Source organism: Lissotriton helveticus, chromosome 5_2, assembly GCF_964261635.1.
Source record: "Lissotriton helveticus chromosome 5_2, aLisHel1.1, whole genome shotgun sequence".
Classification (NCBI taxonomy): domain Eukaryota; kingdom Metazoa; phylum Chordata; class Amphibia; order Caudata; family Salamandridae; genus Lissotriton; species Lissotriton helveticus.
The window spans coordinates 16893501-16914992 of record NC_136066.1 but is presented as its reverse complement, the minus strand read 5'-3'; positions in this window follow the sequence as shown (position 1 = coordinate 16914992).

The following is a 21492-nucleotide window of genomic DNA, read 5'->3' as shown; positions in this document are numbered from 1 at the left end:
AGTAATTTTTACCCCTACGCAATCCAACGCTTTCCCTACTGTTGCACTCTCTGGAGTGGGAATAGTACATTTTACCCCACGCTATCCAACGCTTTCCCTACTGTTGCACCCTCTGGAGTGGAAATAGTAATTTTTACCCCTACGCTATCCAACGCTTTCCCTACTGTTGCACCCTCTGGAGTGGGAATAGTAATTTTTTACCCCTACGCAATCCAACGCGTTCCCTACTGTTGCACTCTCTGGAGAGGGAATAGTAATTTTTACCCCTATGCTATCCAACGCTTTCCCTACTGTTGCACCCTCTGGAGTGGGAATAGTAATTTTTACCCCTACGCTATCCAACGCTTTCCCTACTGTTGCACCCTCTGGAGTGGGAATAGTAATTTTTACCCCTACGCTATCCAACACTTTCCCTACTGTTGCACCCTCTGGAGTGGGAATAATAATTTTTACCCCTACGCTATCCAACGATTTTCCTACTGTTGCAATATGTGGAGCACGTATATATATTAATTTATATGTAGAGTTTTTAATTTATTTTAAATTTATATGTATTAGTTATAATTTTTTTAATATGTTTTAATGTTTTTATTTAATATTCGTAAAATTATATGTATTTTTAAATTATTTTTACATTATTATTAATACATTTAAAAAAACGATATTTTTAATTTCGATATTTTTGTACTACGATATTAATTTTTCAATATTTTTGAACTTACCTTTATGAAGATATAACTCCGATATTTTGGATTTCGATATTTTTGTGTCGATATTTTTGTATGTAGATATTCTGTCTGTCGATATTATGTCATAGATCCAAGCCAGCCATCCCGCCGCGGGGGGGCCGTAGTGGAGATTAAGCAAGCTGATGCCCAGGGTCTACCTCCTCTAACCAGTGAGCCACACTTCTTCACTCTGAGAAGTGCAGGTTCTCTTCCCATTAAACGTATTGCATCAGTGCTGAAAAGTACAGGTACTTTCCCATTAAATGTATTGCATCAGTACTGAGAAGTGCAGCTACTCTCACATTCAATGTTTTGCACCAGTGCTGAGAAGTGCAGATACTCTCCCATTAAATGTATTGAATTGGTGCTGAAAGTGTAGGTACTCTTCCCATTAATTGTAATACATCAGTGCTGAGAAGTGCAGGTACTCTCCCATTAAATGTATTGCATCAGTGCTGAGAAGTGGAGGTACTCTTCCCGTTCAATGTATTGAATAGGTGCTGAGAAGTGTAGGTACGCTTCCATGTAATTTATTGCATCAGTGCTGAGAAGTGCAGGTACTCTCCCGTTCAATATATTGCATCTGTGCTGTGAAGTGCAGGTACTCTTCCCGTTCAATGTTTTGCATCAGTGCTAAGAAGTGCAGGTATGCTCCCATTTAATGTATTGCATCAGTGCTGGGAAGTGCAGGTACTCTTCCCGTTCAATGTAATGAATAGGTACTGAGCAGTGTAGGTACTCTTCCCATTCAATATTTGCATCAGTGCTGAGAAGTGCAGGTACACTCCCATTTAATGTATTGCATCAGTTCTGAGAAGTGCAGGTACTCTCCCGTTCAATATATTGCATCTGTGCTGTGAAGTGCAGGTACTCTTCCCGTTCAATGTTTTGCATCAGTGCTAAGAAGTGCAGGTATGCTCCCATTTAATGTATTGCATCAGTGCTGAGAAGTGCAGGTACTCTCCCATTAAAGGTATTGCTTCAGTGCTTAGAAGTGCAGGTACTCTCCCGTTCAATATATTGCATCTGTGCTGTGAAGTGCAGGTACTCTTCCCGTTCAATGTTTTGCATCAGTGCTAAGAAGTGCAGGTATGCTCCCATTTAATGTATTGCATCAGTGCTGAGAAGTGCAGGTACTCTCCCATTAAAGGTATTGCATCAGTGCTTAGAAGTGGAGGCACTCTTCCCGTTCAATGTAATGAATAGGTGCTGAGAAGTGGAGTGACTCTTCCCATTCAATGTTTGCATCAGTGCTGAGAAGTGCAGGTACACTCCCATTTAATGTTTTGCATCAGTGCTAAGAAGTGCAGGCACTTTCCCGTTCAATGTTTTGCATCAGTGCTAAGAAGTTTACTCTCCTGTTCAATATTTTGCATCTGTGCTGTGAACTTAAGTGCAGGTACTCTCTCTTTCAAATTAAGGAAGAGCAGGATGTGCCGTACCCACAGTGCCTGCCCATTTGTACACCACTGCTGTGGTCCCGATAGGCAGGGATAGTTGCAGCCAATCTGAAATTTTCAGTTGAAGGGCTGTTTTATCGGGGACTTAAAATGTCATAGTTGGTGAATATATTGTACATGGATTTTTTAAAAGCTTGACAATTTAAATGTTAAACTCAATAAAGTAAAATTCTAATTTTGTGTGGTATGCTCACAAAAATACGAGGACATAGTGAAGTGGTTTAAATATCCACTAGAGAGCGCCAGAAGAAAAGAAATCAGTGAGAATTAAAATAATACTGCATTTTGCATTCTGCAGTACTACTGCGAGCCACAGGGTGGCGACAGCGACCAGTAGACGTACCGCCATGCTGGGAAGAAACGGTACGTTGCACTTCTTCAAAGGAGCTCACCAGAAGGACAGGAGTCCATCGGATTCTTGTGGTGTCTTTCACCAGCACTTAGCATGGGGCAGCCCAACTGAGCCACAGTCACCTTGAACTAAAGCTGATGGCATTCTGTTTCTACACAGGAGAGAGAAAAAAAACTTTAATAGAGCATCAGCCCAGTCAAGTAGCACACCTCAGGGGTTAGACCTAGGCACAGGTCCTAAAAACAGAAGTGGGGGAACTGATCAAGTTAGGCAATATGGAAGTCTCATCGTGACGTGTGTCATTGTAGCACATGACGTGGCGGAGCTTGACATTGCATGTGGCATCACAGGAAGTGACCTCACTGAAAGTTGCATCACAAGAAGTGACATCAGATTTTAAGACCTCACACATATATGAGTACATTTTAGTGCATTATGGGATTTAACTAATTAGATTTGGCATTGGGGTGGTGCCAAAAAAGTGGTGAATACCCACAGCAAATTATTGGCCTCAACTAATACATTTTTTTTAAATACCCTGCCAACAAGATATTGGCAACAAGGGAAGCATGGTAGTAGATCTGTTCTGCTTGATTGGTTGCAAAGCCTGCATTCTATAATATATTATGGGGTTAAGGAATCTGCAGCAGAGGTGCCCAGTAAATCTTGGGAAATAACAATAATAATACGATAACGCTGGAGGTTATCACATTTGTTGGAGATCTGTGTTTTGTGTAGTACCAGATTTGAATCAAAGTAGTATAGAAGATTAAACTGTCTCTGCAAAGCACTTCATGTAACATGCAGACTACTGAGAGAGACAAACACATCTGTCATTCTTACAGTGCATGCAATTACATACAGAGACTAAACAAAGTCAAAAGCTGCCTCTCCCAAGTACCTGCGAAGAGATAACAAGCCGTGTGCCTTTGTTTCTCCTCAGTTGCATTTGCATTTAAGTGTAAAGTTTCAGGCCACCTCCAGTCAGGATACTTGATGAAATGGAGGCCTGATGGCCCCTTAACTTCGACCTTTACCCTTGTGTCAGCTGGAGGTAAAAAGTAGAGCCCACCCCCCAATTGGCTCTTGAAACTGGCTCCAATGAAACTTTCATTGCTGACAAAACGAGTTGACTCTAAGCTCTGTTGAGATGGAAGCCATGTTGACGTAGGTTAGGCTGCCTCTGTGATGGAGCTTGAAGCAAACAGTCATCCAGGTCTGGGAACACCAGTGCACACTCGATGAAGGCATTCAACAAGAGGTGCGAGCACCTTATTAAAAAAAAAAGATCTCCTGATTAACTCATCCCAAATGGGAGGACTCAGGACTGCCAGTGGTGACCTTTCCCACAAAACCTCAGATTCTTCTTGTGAGATTTTGTCAGGAGCCCATGCACAGAGCCATCCCTCAAGTCCAACGCTGCTAATGAAAGGTTCTTCTCTGCCAGTAGAATTATATGTTGCAGCTTCTCCATTTTCTTCACCACCATATCCAATGCCATCAGATCTGTACAGCTGTTTGCTTTCTGTTTGTTTGTTTGTAAAGCTTTATTTCGACATTTTTGTCTTGAAGCCATAAAACATTTTTAAAATACATTCACTTACAGACAAGAAAAAAGTCATGATTACTAAAAATACAGTAACTACGTCTGTGGTACACCAAAGGCAGTATCGTCAAGGGATATATACATTGTAATTGGAAATACATTACTAATTCACTATAAATATTTGCATACAAAATACAATTTAGTAGTCAGTTACAGAGCCAAATTAAAAAACGTATCTACGTTGTATAAATAATTAAAAAAGCCAGTAAATTAAAAACATATTTTGACTTATTTGTAGATTTTAGAAATTTTAAAAAGTTCCTTATAGAAATCAGAACTGTGGGGTGTCAATCCCTATGTTTTAACCCCAAGTTTCTTCCTAATCAAGCAGACACTGAGGAGATACCTACTGACTCCAAAAGTTACCAACTGAGAAGTTGTTGATTTAAGTATCCTCACTGCCTCTTTGTGAGATCTTATACCCAATTTTTTACAAAGTGGTTTGATCCATTTCATACGTGGATATTGGTACACCGGACAAAAGAAGAGAATATGGGCCTCATCTTCTTTATGTTTGAGTTCACACAATTTACAAATATGCAGCTCGTTTCCCGTGCTTTGTCCCCATCTGCAGGTATTTGCATTTATTTGTAAGACACCATATCTATATTGTAAATATACAGTTTTAGCCAATGGTGGCTCAATTTCGTCCATAAACTGCTCAAACATGGGTATATCCTTGAATTGCAAAAACTTCAAAGTTAAGGAACCGATACCACGGTCGTGTGAATATTCATTATTAACATAAGACCAAAAAGCAGCTTTTGTATGTTCTTTACAATTAATTGTCAGTGTCAGTGGGTTATTCCAAAAGTGTGATAGTCCTATTTTGGTGAACCAAGTTGATATGTGTCTCAGCCATTTGATTGATTTAAATGTATCCAGTTCCATGATTTCCAGTAAACCAAGTCTATAGTCAACGAGTTCCGGGGTGGACCATAATCTTACCCAATAAAGTAGTGGCCTTAAGCAACATAATAGATCTGTACGTTTTACATTAATATCCAGATAAACAGGCATTAGGGGCGTTCTTAAGGGTAATCTCAATAAGCGCCTAAAGAACGCATTTTCATCAATATCAAAGGTCTTATTTGAGTGTGGTCCCCATATCTCTGCCCCATATAGGGCTGCGGATTGAGCTTTAGCTTTAAATACTTCCATTGCCGGAGTTATGGCTTTGGAGGCACTCCCTCCATGAATCTTTAAGATAGGAAGGGAACTATGTTTGAATGTCAGCCTGCTTTTTAGGTCTCGCCTGTCAATGCGCATGCGCATTGAGCTTGCGAGACTATGGGGGCTTAAACAGACTTTAACCAACTTGCAAGGAATCGATGGCGATTCCTTGCAGTGCCCGTGAAATTCAAGCTCAATGCGCATGCGCATTGACATTAAAAGCGCGTGCACATGCCCCCAGCCGCCTGCCTTGCATGTCTTTTCCCTCAGCCGCACTCCTCCCACACCCCCGCTCCGCCCCCTCCCCTGCCTGCCGTGTCGCATTTCTTCAGGGCACCTCCCCTCATCAGTTCCCCAGCAGCATCTGTTCCCCAGCCTGCCGAGAGCAGCTCTTCCTGCTCCGCCCTCTCCCCACTCTCTCTCCCCTCACGGCGCTCCTCCCGCTCCGCCCCCTCCCCACTCTCTCTCCCAGCACACCTCCCCCTCCAGCATACAGCACGAAATTCAGGCATCAGCTGGACATGCGGAAAATTCCCCAGATTCTTATAGCGCAACTTGTAGAGATTGCATAAACTGCTCGCTAAAGAAAGAAAGTTACACACTATTTTGTTCTGCAGCTCTTCCCGCTCCGCCCCTTGCTCTCGGCCCCCTGCCTCCCCAGCCGCCAGCACCTCCCCTCATCCGTTCCCCAGCAGCATCTGTTCCCCAGCCTGCCGACTCTTAGTCGATCAGCCTATAATCCACTTTACAGCAACACATCGCCCATAACAAGGATGCTCCGCCAGCAGCTCTTCCCCTCCCCACTCTCTCTCCCAGCACACCTCCCCCTCGCTCCGCCCCTTGTTTAAAGCTTGAAAATACATCCCGCCTCTCCTCCCCCTTCCTTCCCTCCCCCCGGCTTCTTCCCACCCTCCTCCCTTTGCCCGAGGACATCACGAGAGCCGCTAACCCTCCTCCAGGAGCCAGATGATGAGGGAGGAGACGCACAACTGCGGACCTCTCCTGCTGGCACACGAACAACGTCACCTTCTTCACTCTTCAGCACACCAGCCATATTTTTGGGGGACTAGCCAGAGTTGTTAAAGTTGAGCTATATGTACTGTGAAGCCAATGCAGACAGCGGCAAAGTGGCTTTGAACGAAACTCAAAACAAGTCACTCTCACTAGGGTCCGCAAGGCTTTAATGTCGAGAAAGAGTGCACGCTCTAAGAGCTGAAAAAATAGACAACGTTCGCGTTCACTCAAATTCTGTGATGCTTCTATCCACAGCTCGAAAAGTTATTTATAAAGAAAGAGACATCTCTCACTTTCCTCTCGTTCCTGCCAGCTGTCACCTCCACATTCCATATCCTCCGTACTTTTAATTTTGAATCATTATGTTGCCCTCCTTCTCCGTAACTCATTCTTTCTCCCGACTTTTCTTCCCTTTACTCCTTTGTTATCTACTCCCAACGTACTTCTCTCTTCTAATTTCATTTAATAGGTCGAGCCTGGTCAGCCCATGCACTGCTATGCAAGGTGTGCTGTATTGGATTATGGACTTGAAGCCCTGCCCACTCTCTCCCCACCACCACATCCACCACATCCACCACCACCACCGCATCCACCACCACATCCACCACCGCCACATCCACCACATCCACCACCACCACATCCACCACCGCCACATCCACCACCACCACATCCACCACCACCACCACATCCAACACCACCACCACATCCACCATCACCACCACATCCAACACCACTTCACCACCGCATCCACCACCACCACATCCACCATCACATCCACATCCACCATGATATCCACCGCCACATCCACCACCGCATCCACCACCACATCCACCACCACCACATCCACCACCGCCACATCCACCACATCCACCACCACCACATCCACCACCGCCACATCCACCCCCACATCCACCACCACCACATCCACCACCACCACCACATCCACCGCATCCACATCCACCACCACATCCACCACCGCATCCACCACCGCATCCACCACCACCACCACATCCACCACCGCATCCACCACCACCACATCCACCAGCACATCTGCCACCTCATCCACCACCGCATCCACCACCACCACATCCACCGCATCCACATCCACCACCACATCCACCACCGCATCCACCACCGCATCCACATCCACCATCACATCCACCACCACATCCACCACCGCATCCACCACCGCATCCACCTCCACCACCACATCCACCACCGCATCCACCACCACCACATCCACCAGCACATCCGCCACCTCATCCACCACCGCATCCACCACCACCACATCCACCACACCCACCACCAGCACTTCCACCACCACATCCACCACCACTTTCACCACATCCACAACCACCACATCCACCACATCACCACCACATCCACCACCACATCCACCATCACCACCACCACCACATCCACCACCACCATATCCCCCAGATCCACCACCACCACATCTATATGTGTGTGGCTCTGTGTGTGTGTAGGTGCAAATACAATGTTCTTGGATTTCTGTCACAATAAAATACACTGAACATAATCTTCACAAAAGTTATTTACAAACGTTTAAGCTATTGCCATTATAAATTAAATAAATTATTTAAGTATTAATTATTTACAAAAATTAAAAGCCATTGTTATTTGTAATATCAATACATCTAAGTCACGTAAATACAAAACATGTTGCATTACAAATGCTATAGGTGTCACATTTGCAAAAGTTATAACTATTGACATTGTAAATGACAAAGCTATTAATTTAGCTATTTTCAAAAACAACACATAAATAAAAAAAAATCATTTACAAGACCAATAGCTACAACTTTTCTAATGCGAGACCTATTGCATTTCCAATGCTTGTTTCCAATTGATTCTTCCAGGACATTTTACTGTCTAGCCTAATGCCCAGGTAATCAAAAGACTCCACATACTCTAGTTTTGTGTTTTTTAGAACTAGGTTCTTCTTAAAAGCTTTGGGAGGATTAATGGCCATGTACTTGGTTTTTGATGAGTTAATTTCTAGCCCCTTTACTTCACAATAACTATAGAATTGGTTTACTAAATTTTATAGTCCTTTAGGGGTTTGGGATATAAGGATGGTGTCATCGGCAAATAACAATGCTGTAATTGCCTCATTACCCAATTTCGGGGAGTCGTGGTTACATTGTGCCAGGTAAGAAGGGATATCATTCACAAATAAGGAAAAGAGAGTGGGGGCCAGCACGCACCCTTGCCGTACCCCCCTTTTTACCGGTATAGCCTTAGTCAGTTCACCATTTCTTCCCCACCTTACTTTGGCAAAATTATCTGTATGTAGCTTTATGAGAATTGTTAGCAATTCACCCGAAACACCCATTTTCCTCAAAGTATCCCAAAGAAGGGAGCGTGGGACGAGATCAAACGCCGTGCGTAGATCCATAAATGCTACGTAAAGGCTACCCTTCTTTATTTGTACATATTTCCAACAGATGCACATGAACCTGTACACCTGGTCAACAGTACTTGTCTTAACTCTAAACCCCGCTTGATATTTGGAGAGGATTTTAGATTCATCCATCCAATCTAAAAGTCGATTTAAAATGTGCCTGGCAAAGATTTTTTGTAAAATATCGATTAAACTAATCGGTCTGTAATTGGCTGGATTATAACGTTCCCCTTTTTTAAAAATAGTAACTATTCCCGCCCCCTTCCAACTCTCGGGGATTGGAGTCCCTGCCAATATAGAGTTGCACAAAAAATGTATATATGGGCACCACACTTCAGTATTGTGGGTAAATAAGTCCCCAGGCAGTTTATCAGGGCCTGGTGCCTTACCCGCCTTAGTGGCGTTTATTGCACATAGGGTCTCCTCTTCACTAATTTGGGGAAAACTAGTACACGTGGACAAATAAATTCCTTGTTCGTTAGGACCCAGACACACATCTTCCGAGTCGTACAACTTAAGGAAATGGTCACACCATATTGTCTCGTCAAGGTAAAAGTCCATATTGGAACGACCTGTTTTGTTATTTTTTGATATCAGACTCCAGAAGGTACTTTGGTCATGCTTCCTAGCTGCATTTAGGAGATCTTCCCAGACCAAGTTGTCCCATTCTGTTTTTGCCCGGGAGAGAAGTGTTTTGTACTCTTGTCTGCACTCTCTTATCAACCTCTGGTCCTTGGACTTAACAGCTTTGATTAAATTACCTTTCGCTAGGCGACACTGTTTGTTATACCATGGAGTTTCTAATTCAAATTGCCTACTTATATTACTTTTATCATTACTACATGTTTTGCTCAAGAGGGGGATTAATGATTCTACCAAATGGTAGTGCATGTTGAGGACTTCCTGGGAGCCCAGACACAAATTGTTGTATAAGGAGATCGTGTCTGAAAAGGTATTATAAATACCAGCAAGTGTGACTTTTTTTTCTAGAATATGTGGCCACTTTATAGCTCTTCTATTATTGGAGACCTCAACCTCGCCCGCCTCCCTTATAAGCTCTGTTTCGGCAAGCGGTTTCAAGAATAAATTAGAGTGTAACCCCAATTGTAAAGGGAAATGGTCGCTTTCAGGCCTATTCACAACTCCAAAGTTCAACAATAGGTGCCACATGTTAGTGGTAACCAGCATGAAATCAATAAGTGATTTAGAAATCCCCTTGCTGTATGTATAATTTGCAGGTTTATCGGAATCAAGTTGGCCGTTACATGCCCTTAAGTCATTGGACACAACTAATTCAAAGATCTGTATGACTGCCACTGAACTTTTAACTGTTTTCACACTATCTAGTGTGGGGATGTCATGGGCCCTGTCTTCGTTTTCTAATAGATTTTCAAGCCCCAGCACAGGTTCGAATTGGCAGTTGAAATCCCCACCTATTATAACTTGAGGATTTAGTTCTAGTGTGTCCAAATATGAACTCAACTGTTCTACAACCATGGATTTCTTATTATGTGGATTGGGCCTGTTGTAAATATTTATAATATACACGACCCCCATTTCCTTCGTAGTCACTTTTACCCCAAGCAGATCATTAGAATAGAGGCAAAGAGGCAAGACAACAACATTCAGGGTTATTCTTATCCAAATTATTAAACTCCCGGATGGTCTACCTCTTTTAGACGGGATTGCCCCAAAATGGAAAGCCTTGTACCTGAGTCTATGAATCATGTCAATTGCCCAGGTTTCTTGTAATAGTATGATATCATGCTCTTCCATGAAAGAACTCCACACACTATCACAAAGATTTCTCGTTACCCCTGCAATGTTCCATGACAACATTTTTACCTCTCGCATCATTTTACATTGTACTGAGCTACTAGGGGAGTCATTCATGGCCATATGTACATTTGATATTTCCCCCCTCATTGGTCCAACCGAGAGCCCATTACTAATCACTAACTCTTGGCCTTCCATACATGCTGGTAATAATACATTTTTATCCAAGACAGTAAGTACATCTACAGATGCACCCTTTAAGCGTTCTCCTATAATTCTAACAGCTGGTGAATCAACCCTTTGGTCTTTAGCTGTTTCAGTTTCAGGAGTCACTATACATGATCTTGCACATCTGCCCAGTGAAGCTTCATTAAGCGCAGGAAAGGGATTTTCCCCGACTTCGGACCCTCCTTGTCACCGGCCCCACCATGACCAGTTTGTGTCCACACCCATATACTCTAGTGGCATTCCGCCCCCTGGTGTTGGAGGATCAAAAAACGAATACCTACTACTCATCGTGACCTCACGGGGTGGACCTCTATTGCTTGATATTGTTTGCTTTGGGTAAAAGTAGCTAAGATCACAAGTTCCTATTCCAGAATGTCCTCTCCGTTGGTTTTGACTATACACAAGATGGGCTACTGAAGGGTCTTTAAAGTTCACCAAGATGCAGTACCCCCTTATATCCTTTGGTCTGGTGCCCAACCAGTTAACTCTTCTAACGTGTATAACCTGGCAATTAGTAGTATGGTGGAGAGGCCTGTTTTCTCTGAGCCAATACAAGGTCTTGTTTTTGAGTTCATCATAGGACTCCCTCCTATCATTTTTCAAAGGAGGGACCCCTGTGAGGACTACCACGTACGGTTGGCACCCGGGTGGAAGATCAGCATTTGGAGCATGTTTTGGCGCTAATTGGCCTATGTTACAATCGAGTACTGGATCTTTGGCGATAGTAGCACAATTTGCGGTGCAATTGGTGGTGCCTGTCCCTTCATCAGTTCTCAGTGGCCCTATCGCTCCAATGGTTGTAGACGCTTTCTTGCTTATTGGTACGTCCGATTTTCCTTTGCGTGGCGCTGGTTTTGGAGGGACCGCAGTTTGTATTCCTGCGTTGTTTAGCGAATCCCCAAGAGGGGCTAGTGGCAGTCCCCCCTGTACAGCAGTGCCCTTTTTCTGGGTCGAGGTCTTCTCTTTCCTCGATGGTCGGGTTTGTTCGAGTGGATTAGTAGTTGTCGGGCTTGGTTCTCCCCTTGGTGCGTCAACCCCGATTTTTGAATGCAATTTAACTAACGATTTTAGTGCAAAAAAGTTATCAAGTGAGACTTGTTCGAATTTGTCCAAGCAATCCGAGAGCCTTTTCAATCCTTCAGTCACAAGTAGAATCAGCGTTGACATTAAATGTTGGATCTGTTCCATCAAAGGTTTATCTACGGATGGGACTATTGTGCAATTATCCTGGTCAGTATCAGGTTGGGAACTATTTTGGACATTTGCAGGTTCCACCTCCTGTCGATCTCCTACTCCTACTCCTGCTTTCTTAGTCTCAGTCCCTGTGGGTTTGCAAGAAACGCCCACATTCGCATGGTTTCTTCGTATTCTTTTAAAGGCTTTTGATCTATGGCCCTTGCGCGGGGTGACTAGTCTTTTCCTTTTTAGTGCTTCACAACATAATTTTACCGGAGTAGCTAGTAGATCTTGTCGTGTAGGTGCTTCATGGATCGTTATCATGGGCAAGGTGGGCAAATCTACTGCTGGTGCAACTGGAAGAATCGGCACTATAGCAGCGCTCCTTGGGCTCCTATTTGCTAACTCCGAGTCGGGGAGAATGTCAAGGTTTCCATTACTTTCCCTGGGATCGACTATACAGAACTGTGTATTGCCTGATGTTGTGATCAGTAGAGATTCTGCTGGGTCAATGTTAATTGGAGATGTAGCCCGTGCCAGTGCTCCCAAAGAGGAGCGCTTATGTGCGAGATATTCTCGCGATAGTCTTCGCTCTGCTAAAATAATCTCCTTCTCCACAACAGAAACTGCCCGGGTTATAAACTGGTCCATGGTACCTATTGTAGAGTTTCCCTCTCGCCTCATACATCTTCCGGATCGGGTTGACATGGGTGTGTAACTAGACATGAACTAATGACAACAGTTTGCCTGGTCAATATATCGGAAGAAGACAGTATTTACCTGGTGTAGAGCTTATGGGAGTGGCCCGTCCCGGCCCCTGTTGGCCCCGGACGGCCACAGACGGCCCGCCCTTTGCCCGGGCTTAGCCCGGCGTCCCGCTTGCGTCCCGCAGGGCGGTCCCTCGCCAAATTATGTAGTTGAAAAGGGCGGTTGTGGGCGGGGCACGCAGGGGGCGCTGACCGGATGTTGTTTGGTCACGCAGGGACTCCTGGGAGAGTGAGTCCCTGCCGCGCGACTCCCCTGCAGCCTCTCTGCACCACAGGTGGACAACGAGCACGGGGCAAACAGGCAGCAGGCAGCGTTGGTAGGGAGTCCTCCCGTGAAGCGGCTCCCGCGAAGCGGGAGCGGCAAGAAGTTGCGCTGATGCAGGTGAGGGACAAAGCAAACAGGATATCCTCACGGCGTCCAGAAATTAAACTGAGGGTCACGCAGGTCTGGTGCTCCAAGGTCCTTTTCACCCGTTTGCTGGCTGTGGGCGGGGCACGCAGGGGGCGCTGACCGGATGTTGTTTGGTCACGCAGGGACTCCTGGGAGAGTGAGTCCCTGCCGCGCGACTCCCCTGCAGCCTCTCTGCACCACAGGTGGACAACGAGCACGGGGCAAACAGGCAGCAGGCAGCGTTGGTAGGGAGTCCTCCCGTGAAGCGGCTCCCGCGAAGCGAAGCGGGAGCGGCAAGAAGTTGCGCTGATGCAGGTGAGGGACAAAGCAAACAGGATATCCTCACGGCGTCCAGAAATTAAACTGAGGGTCACTATCACCTCCAGCTCCAGAAACACTATTAAGGAAATGTCTCTTCCCTCCTCCTCCTCTTGAACTGGAATGATGGCTTCTTTAAGCGCAATGATCGAGTTTCCTCTTCCAAGGTCTCCTGTTTAGTTACGGATTTCTAAAGCGGAGCAGGATTGATCAGTAAGTTCATAGGAGGGGGTACAAAATCTATCTGCGAACCTTTCTACGCAAGGTTCAGAACCCACTCGTCTAAGGTAGATCTGTCCCAAATGTCCAGGAAGCAACCTCTGACTCCTCCCACTGACCTCCAGGTGTCAGGCACAGACAAGGGCACTATTCTACAGAGGATCTTGGGGCATATTAGCAAGAACCTCGTTAAAATTATCGCAGTTTTAGCGGCAGGAAACTGCTGCTAAAATGGCGTCAATGGGCTTGCTAATATTGGAATTCTATAACGCAAGTTAACAAACCTATTATCGCCGTTTTAGCTGCAGTTTCCTGCTGCTAAAATGGCGATAATTTTAACGAGGTTCTTGCTGATGTGCCCCTTTGTTTCTTCTGCTGAAGCCCCCTAGGTTGAGACTTTGAAGCACTCTCAATGCTTTGTGGCTTCTGGACAGTTGCTGGAAAGATGATTTGTATTTTAAACACTCCTGAAGTCCTAGGCTGTAGCCTTCCAAAAGAAGAAGAACGTTTCCTGTCTCTGAAAATATTATGCAACTTGTCCTCTGTGCCAAACAACACGACCCTTTCAAAGGCAATGCTCAAAGGGACATATTAATAAAAATGTAGCAGCGGAGCACAGCAAGTCAACTTGCTGCACTGTCTCAGCAGGAAACGGCAGGAATGTGCTGATTTATCACAATTCAGCGCAATCCAGCTTTTTCCCAGCGCCAGTGCACAATGTGCTGCCTGCACCAACGCAGGCACTACTGCATCATAGTGCAAGGGTGCCTACATCGCAAGCAGGCACCCTTGCATCATAGGGCACGGGTGCCTGCATCGCAAGCAGGCCCCCTTGCATCATGGTGCGTGGGTGCCTGCATCGCAAGCAGGCCCCCTTGCATCATGGTGCACGGGTGCCTGCATCGCGAGCAGGCCCCCTTGCATCATAGTGCACAGGTGCCTGCATCGCAAGCAGGCCCCCTTGCATCATGGTGCACGGGTGCCTGCATCGCAAGCAGGCCCCCTTGCATCATGGTGCCTGGGTGCCTGCATCGCAAGCAGGCCCCCTTGCATCATAGTGCACGGCTGCCTGCATCGCAAGCAGGCACCTTTGCATCATAGTGCACAGGTGCCTGCATCGCAAGCAGGTACCTTTGCATTATAGTGCGCGGGTGCCTGCATCGCAAGCAGGCCCCCTTGCATCATAGTGCACGGGTGCCTGCATCGCAAGCCGGCCACACAAATAAAATCCCCTGAGCATTTTCCTTTTTTTTATGCAGCACAGCTAGGGAGAGGAAGTAACAAGGATAAATAAAGATATCTCTCCGCATTACTCCTCCCCCTGGAAGGCGTAGCATTTATGCTCATTCCCCGGTCACCAGTAAGGGTAAACCTAGGAATGTGTCAAAATCCATGGGCGTTGCATAGGGACACCCAGGCCACCCCCTTGGAACGCCTTCCTGGGGTAAAGTAACACAACACAGCAATGTGCACTGCATTGTGTCACTCCAGATGTATCACCCCACTCAGGAACATGCCAGGGGGCCTTGCGTGGCTGGATAAATCTCATCTATGGGGTGGTGCCTCTTTTGCACCATGTTGCGTGGTGTGAAAGTGATACAACTCCTTGATGAACATGGCTACTCTCTGGGCAGGGGCAGTGTTCCAGTCCTTACAAAACAAATTGGGTCTTGCACAAAAGAAGCAGCCCAAGCCAGTGAGAAGCACTCAGGGTGAAAAATAAAATCAGATTAGGAACTCCACTTCCGTCTTCATGTTATCAAGCAGATTTGCACACGCTAGCCCTTCTCGAGCTGCTGCCAAGACTTCCTTAAAATAAGAAAGGAGTGAATGAGAGGTTTAGGCCCCATGCACACCTGTGCATGGGGACCTCCACTGGTTACCTATCCACAAAAGGATCCTGTTTAAGATCCTAACCATCACTTATAAAGCCACTATTGGAAGTGGGCCACACTATCTGAGAAAGCATCTTAGACCCTACAAAACACAACGAACCTTGCGCTCCTCCAATGAGAACTTACTCACCAACCCTCATTTTAACATGAAAACACGAGGAGGAAAAACCCTGGCCACACTGGGATCAAAAGCGTGGAATTACCTGCCCTCCCAACTAAGACACACCAGCAACGAACTCCTGTTCAGAAAGCTACTAAAAACCTGGATCTTTAGCACCACTGATCAGGAAATCTTAGCACTAATTTGATCCCTTTTCGGGCATCCTCTTTTCTGCACCTCTTCCCCCCCCCCCTGTCTGTTCTTTGGTCTTTGTCCAACAGCGCCAAGATGCTCCTTGGAGTGAACGTTGCGCTCTACAAAAATCTGTTTCATTCATTCATTCATTCATCACGCGCCAGAGTTAGGAGATACGTGGGTTAATATTACTGCTGCAGATGGTCGGCAGGTAGGAGGTGCCAAACCTGAACCCTTAGTTGCAGAACTACCTGGTAGGATTATTAATTTAATGAAAACTATGATGCCTCTTTTGTGGGTGAATTGGGACAAGTTAGCAGCATGCAAACAAAAGAAAGATGAGAGTGTGTCTGATTTCTTTACTAGGTTTGAGGAAACATTCATTGATCATAGTGGTCAGGACATGAGTACAGAAGGTGGTCACAGGTTGTTTGTAGATAAGTTTGTTTTTAATTTACTTCCTGAACTTTCTAAAAAGTTAAAGGACTCTGAGAGTTCATGGGCTGTTTCTTCTTCGGCCCAGATATTGGCTACTGCACAATACTATGAGAATAGAGATAAAGATGAGAAGGATAAAGTAGAGAAGAAGACTAGAGAATTAAAAACGAAAGTTCTTCTGCAGCAGGCTTATCCGCCTCGCCCTAATCAGCGTCAGTTTCAGCAACCCCCACAGTTTCAGAAACTGTTGCATAAGCCTGAGTCTTTTGCTTCGCGACTCCCGCTAGGCCCTAATCAGTATGCTTATTGTAAAGAGGAAGGTCACTTCAAGAATAGTTGCCCGATCTTGGTACAGCGTGTGAATGGTAGGTCTGGTCTGAGAGGTCATGGTGGTTACCAACAAGTACCTAGGGGTAGGGGACGTGGTACGTTTCCCCAGAATGAACATTCCTTTTCCCCTCAGAATTTTATAAATTATTTTGACCAACAGAATGTTCCGACCGTCCAGTCCGCTCAGTACTACACTGATGATTATTATATTGGAAGTGAGAGTGCTGGTTTTAATGATAGTTAGGAGAGCAATGGACAAAGGGAGGGAGTAGTGTCAGTTCCAGTAGACCAGAGTGGACCTTATGTTGAAGTGATTACATCAGGTGTGGCAGAACCTTTTCTTTTGGAGACTGGTGCAGCAAAGAGTTCTATCATGCACTCTAAACTCCCTGGCGCACCCTGGTCTGGCTTGACTAATGTTTCGGTAGGATTTTCTGACGCCCCAGTTCATAACCCGGTTTCTCGTCCTTTGCCCCTTTCTATTGGTCCTTGTGAATTGGAAGCTCCCCTTATTCTAACGACTGGCTGTGGCGAGAATTTGTTGGGTTTGGACTTGTTGAAAAGATTGCATGCGACATTACATTGTTCTCCTTTGGGAGTACATCTTACGATAGGTAAGAAAGTGATTTCCCGATGTATCTGTCTAAGGATCGCCTTCCACAGGAACTGCGTTCTCTCCCTGATACCCTTTGGGCTACAGGTCCTAATGATGTTGGTCTCTTGCAGATTCAACCCTACGTTGTTACCCTTAAGTCGAATGCTAAATTACCTCGCATTCCTCAGTACGAAATTTCCAGTGATGGCGAAAGAGCTCTTTTAGCGATTATCTATGATTTGGTTGAGAAGGGTGTGGTTTAAGAAACGAGAGGTAATGTGTGTAATAGTCCTGTTCTGCCTGTCCTTAAGCATTCTGACTCTTCTCAGCCACCTCTGTATCGGTTTGTGATCGACCTTCGAGAGGTCAATAAGATTGTTGTGCCACAGTTTCCTGTTGTCCCAGACATTACTGCTTTATTGACTATGATCCCTGCCTCAGCTACTTGGTTTTCTGTTATTGATCTGAAGAACACTGTCTTCAGTATTCTGATTGCTGAGGAAAGTAGGGATATTTTTGGCTTCTCTTTAGGAGGCCGCAGTTTCTTGTTTAAACGCGCTCCTTAAGGTTATTGTGAGAGTCCCTCCATTTATAGTCAGGCTTTGAAAACTCAGCTTGATACTTTTGCATTGCCTTCTGGTGCTACTCTTATCCAGTATGTTGATGATCTGTTGGTTGCTGCTGATGATGAAGAGATTTGCAAAGAGGTCACTCTTTCTTTGTTGCGACACCTGTCTGACCTTCATCATAAAGTGTCACCTTCGAAGTTGCAGTATTGCCGACAAGAAGTGTCCTACTTAGGTCATCTCTTGTCGAAGGAGGGAAGACGATTGACCCCAGAGCGTATTCAAGCGATTGCCCAAATGACTGTGCCATGCACAGAGAGAGAGGTGCGTGCCTTCTTAGGTATCACCTCGTATTGTAGACAGTGGATTCCAAATTGTTCTTTGCTAGCGAAACCTTTGTTGGCACTTACTCTTAAGGACACACCACACCCTCTTCCTTGGTCTGACGAATGTCAGAAGAGTTTTTCTGAATTGCGTGATGCATTGTGTTCTGCTCAGGTGTTGGGTACCCCCGACTATAGTGAGCCTTTTACACTTTATGTACACGAGAGAGAAGGTTGAGCGTTGTCAGTGTTGACGCAACAATTTGGAGACAAGCAGCACCCATGTGCGTATTTTTCAGCCACTTTAGATCCGGTAGCTAGGGCGTTGCCTAGTTGTCTAAGAGCTACAGCAGCAGCGGCTGTTTCTATCCGACTGTCTGCTGGTTTGGTATTGGATAATACATTGATTGTGATGGTTCCACATGCAGTGGATACCTTATTGAACAGAACAAAGACTCAAATTCTTACCAGTGCACGTTTGTCAGGTTATGAGTTGACGCTTTTGGCTAGCCATGTGCACATCAAGCGGTGCAACACATTGAATCCAGCTACATTGTTGCCAATTTTTGTAGAGACAGATGTTCAGGAACAGCATGACTGTTTTCTCCAGACAGAGGAGGAAACGAAGGGTAGAGTTGATCTGAAAGATACTCCTCTTTTGAATCCTGATGGTACCCTATGGGTAGATGGTTCGTGCTTTAAGCTTCCGAATGGAGAGACGACTGCAGCATATGCTGTCACAACTTTGCACATGATTGTTGAAACAGCACGTATTGCACAGAATTCAGCACAGGCAGCGCAGTTGATAGCATTGACTAGAGCATGTGTGTTGTCAAAGGGAAAGAGAGTAAATGTTTTTACTGATAGCCAATATGCATTTGGCGTGGCTCACAGTTTTGGTCGTTTGTGGAAAGAGAGAGGATTTCTTACTTCCCATGGTACGAAAATTCAGCACGGACAATTAGTGAGTGAACTTCTTGAATCACTTACTTTGCCGACCCAAATTGCGATAGTAAAGTGTAGTGCACATAAGAAGGTTACGGATGATGTGGGTCGAGGGAATGCGTTTGCAGATGAAGTAGCGAAAGATGTGACGGAGGTATGTTGCAGGTCCTGCCAGATGGGTTGTGGAAGGAGGAATGTGTGAAGATTCAACAGAAAGTGTGAAGATGATTCAGGCAGAAGCTACTGAGAAAGAATTGAGTATGTAGAGAGAGAGTACGGGAATGTTGTATTCAACAGGCTGTTGGGTTGAGTTGTCAGAGCACCGGCGATGGTTGTTGCCAGATGCATATGTGCTCCCGGTGGTTACTATGGCTCATGGGCTGGCTCACATTAGTTCAAAAGGGATATGTAAGTTGTTGGCTCTGGTATGGCAGAATGGTGGAATTCCTAAGTGTGCTGAGAATTTGGTTAAACACTGCATGATTTGCTTGATGCATAATCCTGGAAAGGGAACCCCAACTCCAGAGGGTCATTTTGCTCCTCCAACGTATCCGTTTGAGGTGCTGCAGATAGACTCCATTCATATTGAAAGATGCAATAACTTGAAGTATGTCCTTGTGGTTGTTTGTGCCTTTTCCAGATGGATAGAGGCCTACTCCTTAAAGGATAATACTGCCTTGTCTACAGCCAAGGTCTTGCTCAAAGAATTTTTTCCCAGATATGGCTTGCCGAGGATGGTATGGAGTGATAATGGAAGTGAATTTGTGGGTCAGATTATGAAGAAAGTATGTGCGGGTCTGGGTATTAAACAGAAATTTCACGCTGCTAATCACCCCCAGTCAGCAGGCCTGGTCGAGTACTATAATGGCACTCTGAAGCTGAAGTTGGCCAAGGTGCAAGCGAGCTCTGGTGGTCTTACATGGCCCGATGCCTTACCATTGGCACTTTTGTCCACAAGAACGACAGTACATTCTCGCGTGGGACTTAGCCCATGCGAGATTGTTTTTGAACGCCCGGCGAATGTCTGGGGTGTGCCGAGGCCTAAGAAGTACAGTGATATCGAGTACCCTATGTTGGTTAACTACTTACATGATTTGACTGCTAAATTGCGTTTCTTCACCAACAGGTCCATGACACTTTGCCTTCAGTTTCTGTAGACGCAGGCCACACGATTCAACCTGGCGACTCGATTCTAACCAGGAATTTCCAGAGGTCAAAGAACTTGGATTCAAGATGGACCGGTCCATAACAAGTCCTGTTATCAACTCGGACTGCTATTAAGGTGTCTCGCACGAAAAACTGGGTATATCGTCCCCTTTGCATGAAGATACCATTGCCCTTACTGTACGATAAGTGGGTCCGGGAAGGTGTTGCCGATTCCGAGAGTGAAAGGGTTCCAAGATTTGTACCTTTTAGCGATTGACATCTGGAATGGACTCAGTCAGGACGTGCGGATAATGAAGTCTTGAAAGAAGCTGTGCCGCCGTGTTTGAGATTTGATACTACGCATCCAGAGCCACTCTCTCAGGATCAAACTGTGCCTGGTAAAGAACGCTACAACTTAAGGTCTAAAAAGGACAAATAAAATCTGAATTTTTTGTGAATTACACTCTTTCAGACAAGAGACTATTTTTCTTTTTCTTTTTTGAGCCACCATCCGGGTTCAGCTGCAGGGTCGCGGTATAAGACTTAAGGGGTGGCCCGCGTATTGACGAAAGGTCTGCGGTTCTAGGGACGTCTAGGACGCCTGGACGCAAACTTGAGTGAAGAAGGAAAATTGCCGCGAGCAGCACGTTCGAGGATGGAGTCTGTTGTAACTGAAAGAGATGTTGGGAGAATAGATCTTAAGACAAGATTTTGTACATTGATATATAGCAAATGTTTTATAATATTGTGCTTTTTGATGTTTTTAAGTATCACATTAGCTTGTGTGGGTTGGATTGTCTATGTTACACAATAGACATCTGCACCCACCTCCCAACCTATGCTTTCTTTCACTACTGTTTCTTTGCACCATTTTTATACGTTGCCTGAACATGAACAAACAAGGAGATCAGAATTTGTCAATAACTCGTTCATACAGTTGTTGCATAAGCATCAGTTAGTAGTAAATACCACTAATTGTTGGGTTTGTGGTCTTATGCCTCATACGACAGATAAAGGTATGCCATATTTGGTTTTGCCTTTTTCTTTTAATAGGTCTGTGTGGGCTTTACAGACCATGTTTATCTATGCATATGAGGTACGCCACTTACGTTCCCTTAAAGATAACTCCAGCAATAGAGCCTTGATAAGGGGAATAGTAGCTATGATCCGAGATATTGATGCATATAATGCTATCCCTAAGGATGAGGTACAGGCTTATGTTGGTTGGAACGTGACTGGATATAGTACCAGCTTGACAGAGAAGGAGAGACGATAAAGGTCTCCCCCTATTTGGATTGTACCCCACAGAGGCCATTTTTCTTTGCA